We start from the raw sequence: 6000 nt of genomic DNA on the forward strand, positions 1-6000 counted from the left end.
GAAAAGGGCCGTGGTATGTGTTTGGGGGCATATGGCTGAGAGTGGACTGCTGGCCCCTGAAAATCCAAGATAGGCAGGATGGTTCCCAGAGCCAAGGTGGCACCAGTGCCATGTTGGCCTGGTTTGATAGTACCATGTGGCTCCTGCAATCTGCCATCCAGAAGCGGGGCCGCTTACTTTTGTTTGCCAGGGAAACGGGCCGAGGTATTTGTCTGGGGGCCTATGACTGGGAGTGACCGGCTGGCTCCTGAAAAGCTACGATAGGCAGGATTGTGACCAGACCCATGGTGGCACCAGTGCCAAGTTGGGCTGGTTTGATAGTACCAAGTGGCTCCTGCAATCTGCCATCAAAAAGTTGGCAGGCGAGTTTTGTTTTCCACGGAAAAGCGCCCTTGCTTTTGTTTAGAGGCCTGTGGCAGGGAGTGGCCGCCTGTCCTCGTAGAATCTACGTTACGCAGCATGGTTCCCAGAGCCAAGGTGGCACGAGGGCCAAGTTGGGCTGGTTTGATAGTACTAAGTGCATCCTGCAATCAGCCATCCAAAAGCGGGGCAGCTTACTTTTGTTTGCCAGGGAAACGGGCCGAGGTTTGTGTCTGGGGGCCTATGGCAGGGAGTGACCGGCTGGCTCCTGAAAAGCTACGATAGGCAGCATGTTTACCAGACCCATGGTGGCACCAGTGCCAAGTTGGGCTGATTTCATAGTACCAAGTGGCTCCTGCAATCTGCCATCCAGAATCGGGGCAGCTTACTTTTGTTTTCCAGGGAAACGGGCCGAGGTTTGTGTCTGGGGGCCTATGGCTGGGAGTGACCGGCTGGCTCCTGAAAAGCTACGATAGGCAGGATGGTGACCAGACCCATGGTGGCACCAGTGCCAAGTTGGGCTTGTTTGATAGTACCAAGTGGCTCCTGCAATCTGCCATCAAAATGTTGGCAGGCGAGTTTTGTTTTCCAGGGAAAAGCGCCGTTGTTTGTGTTTGGGGGCCTGTGGCTCAGAGTGGCCGGGTGGCTGCTTAGAATCCACGATACGCAGGATGGTTCCCAGACCCAAGGTGGCACCAGTGCCAAGTCGGGCTGTTTTGACACTGCCAAGTGGCTCCTGCACTCTGCCATCCAGAATCGGGGCAGCTTAATTTTGTTTGCCAGGGAAACGGGCCGGGGTTTGTGTCTGGGGGCCTATGGCTGGGAGTGACCGGCTGGCTCCTGAAATGCTACAATAGGCAGGATGGCTCCCAGACCCATAGTGGCACCAGTGCCAAGTTGGGATGATTTGATAGTACCAAGTGGCTCCTGCAATCTGCCATCAAAAAGTTGGCAGGCGAGTTTTGTTTTCCAGGGAAAAGCGCCGTTGTTTGTGTTTGGGGGCCTGTGGCTGGGAGTGGCCGGCTGGCTCCTTAGAATCCACGATATGCAGGATTGTTCCCAGACCCAAGGTGGCACCGGTGCCAAGTCGGGCTGGTTTGATGGTGCAAAGTGGCTCCTGCAATCTGCCATCCAGACGCGGGGCAGCGGATTTTTGTTTCCAAGAGAAATGATCCGTGGTTTTTTTTTGGGGGTTTATGGCTGGGCGTGGCCGGCTGGCTCCTTAAAAAGTTCGATATGCAGGATGGTTCCCTGACACAAGGTGGCACCAGTGCCACGTCGGGCGGTTTTCGTAGTACAAAGTGCGTCCTAAAATTTGCCATCCAGAAGAGGGGCAGTTGAGTTATGTTTGCCAGAGAAAAGGGCCGTGGTTTGTTTTTGGGGGCCTGTGGCTGAGAGTGGCCAGCTGGCTCCTGAAAAGCTACGATAGGCAGGATGTTTACCAGACCCATGGTGGAACCAGTGCCACGTTGGGCTGTTTTTATAGTACCAAGTGGCTCCTGCAATCTGCCATCCAGAATCGGGGTAGCTTACTTTTGTTTTCCAGGGAAACGGGCCGAGGATTGTGTCTGGGGGTCTATGGTTGGGAGTGGCCGGCTGGCTCCTTAGAAACCACGATACGCAGCATGGTTCCCAGAGAAGAGGTGCCACCAGTGCCAAGTTGGGCTGGTTTGATACTACCAAGTGGTTCCTGCAATCTGCCATCCAGAAGCGGGGCAGCTTACTTTTGTTTGCCTGGGAAACGGGCCGAGGTTTTTGTCTGGGGGCCTATGGCTGGGACTGACCGGCTGGCTCCTTAAAATCCACGATACGCAGGATGGTTCCCAGACCAGAGTTGGCACCAGTGCCAAGTTGGGCTGATTTGATAGTACCAAGTGGCTCCTGCAATCTGCCATCAAAAAGTCGGCAGGCGGGTTTTGTTTTCCAGGGAAAAGCGCCTTTGTTTGTGTCTGGGGGCCTGTGGCTGGGAGTGACCGGCTGGCTCCTTAGAATCCACGATACGCACCATGGTTCCCAGACCAGAGGTGGCACCAGTGCCAAGTTGGGCTGGTTTGATAGTACCAAGTGCGTCCTGCAATCTGCCATCCAGAAGCAGGGCAGCTTACTTTTGTTTGCCAGGGAAACGGGCCGAGGTTTTTCTCTGGGGGCCTATGGCAGGGAGGGACCGGCTGGCTCCTGAAAACTACGATAGGCAGGATGGTGACCAGACCCATGGTGGCACGAGTGCCAAGTTGGGCTGATTTGATAGTAGCAAGTGGCTCCTGCAATCTGCCATCAAAATGTTGGCAGGCGAGTTTTGTTTTCCAGGGAAAAGCGCTGTGGCTTGTGTTTGGGGGCCTGTGGCTGGGAGTGACCGGCTGGCTCCTTAGAATCCACGATACGCAGGATGGTTCCCAGACCCAAGGTGGCACCAGTGCCAAGTTGGGCTGGTTTGATAGTACCAAGTGGCTCCTGCAATCTGCCATCCAGAAGCGGGGCAGCTTAGTTTTGTTTGCCAGGGAAACGGGTCGAGCTTTGTGTCTGGGGGCCTATGGCTGGGAGTGACCGGCTGGCTCCTGAAAAGCTACGATAGGCAGGATGGTGACCAGACCCATGGTGGCACCAGTGCCAAGTAGGGCTGGTTTGATAGTACCAAGTGGCTCCTGCAATCTGCCATCAAAAAGTTGGCAGGCAAGTTTTGTTTTCCAGGGAAAAGCGCCGTTGTTTGTGTTTGGGGGACTGTGGGTGGGAGTGGCCGGCTGGCTCCTTAGAACACACGATACGCAGGATGGTTCCCAGACCCAAGGTGGCACCAGTGCCACGTCGGGCTGGTTTGATGGTGAAAAGTGGCTCCTGCAATCTGCCATCCTGAAGCGGGGTAGCTTACATTTGTGTGCCAGGGAAACGGGCCGAGGTTTATTACTGGGGGCCTAGGGCTAGGAGTGACCGGCTGGCTCCTGAAAAGCAACAATAGGCAGGATGGTTCCCAGACCCAAGGTGGCACCAGTGCCAAGTTGAGCTGGTTTGATGGTACCAACTGGCTCCTGCAATCTGCCATCTAAAAGTTGTCAGGCGAGTTTTGTTTTCCAGGGAAAAGCGCCGTTGATTTTGTTTGGAGGCCTGTGGCTGGCAGTGGCTGCCTGTCGTCTTAGAATCCGGGTTACGCAGCATGGTTCCCAGAGCCAAGGTGGCACCAGTGTCAAGTTGGGCTGGTTTGATAGTACCAAGTGGCTCCTGCAATCTGCCATCCAGAAGCGGGGCAGCTTACTTTTGTTTGCCAGGGAAACGGGCCGAGGTATTTGTCTGGGGACCTATGGCTGGGAGTGACCGGCTGGCTCCTGAAAAACTACGATAGGCAGGATGGTGACCAGACCCATGGTGGCACCAGTGCCAAGTTGGGCTGGTTTGATAGTACCAAGTGGCTCCTGCAATCTGCCATCAAAAAGTTGGCAGGCCAGTTTTGTTTTCCAGGGAAAAGCGCCGTTGTTTGTGTTTGGGGGACTGTGGCTGGAGTGGCCGGCTGTCTCCTTAGAACACACGATACGCAGGATGGTTCCCAGACCCAAGGTGGCACCAGTGCCAAGTCGGGCTGGTTTGATAACACCAAGTGGCTCCTGCAATCTGCCATCCAGAAGCAGGGCAGCTTACTTTTGTTTTCCAGGGAAACGGACCGAGGTTTTTTTCTGGGGGCCTATGGCTGGGAGTGACCGGCTGGCTCCTGAAAAGCTACGATAGGCAGGATGGTGACCAGACCCATGGTGGCACCAGTGCCAAGTTGGGCTGGTTTGATAGTACCAAGTGGCTCCTGCAATCTGCCATCAAAATGTTGGCAGGCGAGTTTTGTTTTCCAGGGAAAAGCGCCGTTGTGTGTGTTTTGGGGCCTGTGGCTGGGAGTGGCCAGCTGGCTCCTTAGAATCCTTGATACGCAGGATGGTTCCCAGACCCAAGGTGGCACCAGTGCCAAGTCGGGCTGGTTTGTTAGTACCAAGTGGTTCCTGCAATCTGCCATCCAGAAGCGGGGCAGCTGAATTTTTTTTGCCAGAGAAAAAGGCTGTTGTTTGTGTTTCGGGGCCTGTGGCTGGCAGTGGACGGCTGGCTCCTGAAAATCCATGATACGCAGCATGGTTCCCAGACCCAAGGTGGCACCAGTGCCAAGTAGGGCTGGTTTCATAGTACCCAGTGGCTCCTGCAATCTGCCATCCAGAAGAGGGGCAGTTGAGTTTTGTTTTCCAGAGGAAAGGGCCGTGGTTTGTGTTTGGGGCCTATGGCTGAGAGTGACCGGCTGGCCCCTGAAAATCCACGATAGTAAGGATGGTTCCCAGATCCAAGGTGGCACCAGTGCCATGTTGTGCTGGTGTGATAGTCCCAAGTGGCTCCTGCACTCTGCCATCCAGAAGTGGGGCAGCTGAATTTTGTTTGCCAGAGAAAAAGGCTGTGGTTTTTGTTTGGGGGCCTATGGCTGGGAGTGGCCGGCTGGCTCCTGAAAATCCACGATAGGAAGGATGGTTCCAAGACCCAAGGTGGCACCAGTGCCAAGTGGGGCTGGTTTCACAGTGTCAAGTGCCTCCTGCAATCTCCCATCCAGAAGCGGGGCAGCTGAGTTTTGTTTGCCTGTGAAACGGGCCGTTGTTTTTGATTGGGGTCTGTGGCCGAGAGTGTTCAGCTGGCTCCTGACAATCCACAATACGCAGGATGGTTCCCAGACCCAAGGTGGCACCAGTGCCAAGTCGTGCTGGTTTGATAGTACCAAGTGGCTCCTGCAATCTGCCATCCAGAAGCGGTGCAGCTGAGTTTTGTTTGCCAGAGGAAAGGGCCGTGGGTTGTGTTCGGGGGCATATGGCTGGGAGTGGCCGGCTGTCTCATTAAAAAGATCGCTACGCACGATGGTTCCCAGACCCAATGTGGCACCAGTGCCAAGTCGGGCTGTTTTTATAGTACCAAGTGCGTCCTGCAATTTGCCATCCAGAAGAGGGGCAGTTGAGTTTTGTTTGCCAGAGAAAAGCGCCGTTGTTTGTGTTTGGGGGCTTGTGGCTGGGAGTGGCCGACTGGCGCCTTAGAATCTGCGATACGCAGGATGGTTCCCAGACCCAAGGTGGCACCAGTGCCAAGTCGGGCTGGTTTGATTACAACAAGTGGCTCCTGCAATCTGCCATCCATAAGTGAGGCAGCTAAGTTTTGTTTGCCAGAAAAAAGGGCCGTGGTTTTTGTTGGGGGCCTGTGGCTGGGAGTAGCCGGCTGGCTCCTTAAAATCCACGATAGGCAGGATGGTTCCCAGACCCAAGGTGGTACCAGTGCCAAGTCGGGCTGGTTTGATAGTACCAAGTGGCTCCTGCAATCTGCCATCCAGAAGCGGGGCAGCTTACTTTTGTTTGCCAGGGAAACGGGCTGAGCTTTGTGTCTGGGGGCCTATGGCAGGGAGTGACCGGCTGGCTCCTGAAATGCTACAATAGGCAGGATGGTGACCAGACCCATGGTGGCACCAGTGCCAAGTTGGGCTGGTTTGATAGTACCAAGTGGCTCCTGAAATCTGCCATCAAAAAGTTGGCAGGCCAGTTTTGTTTTCCAGGGAAAAGCGCCGTTGTTTGTGTTTTGGGGCCTGTGGCTGGCAGTGGACGGCTGGCTCCTGAAAATCCATGATACGCAGCATGGTTCCCAGACCCA

Source organism: Melospiza melodia, chromosome 5 (genome assembly GCF_035770615.1).
Source record: "Melospiza melodia melodia isolate bMelMel2 chromosome 5, bMelMel2.pri, whole genome shotgun sequence".
In the NCBI taxonomy this organism is placed as follows: domain Eukaryota; kingdom Metazoa; phylum Chordata; class Aves; order Passeriformes; family Passerellidae; genus Melospiza; species Melospiza melodia.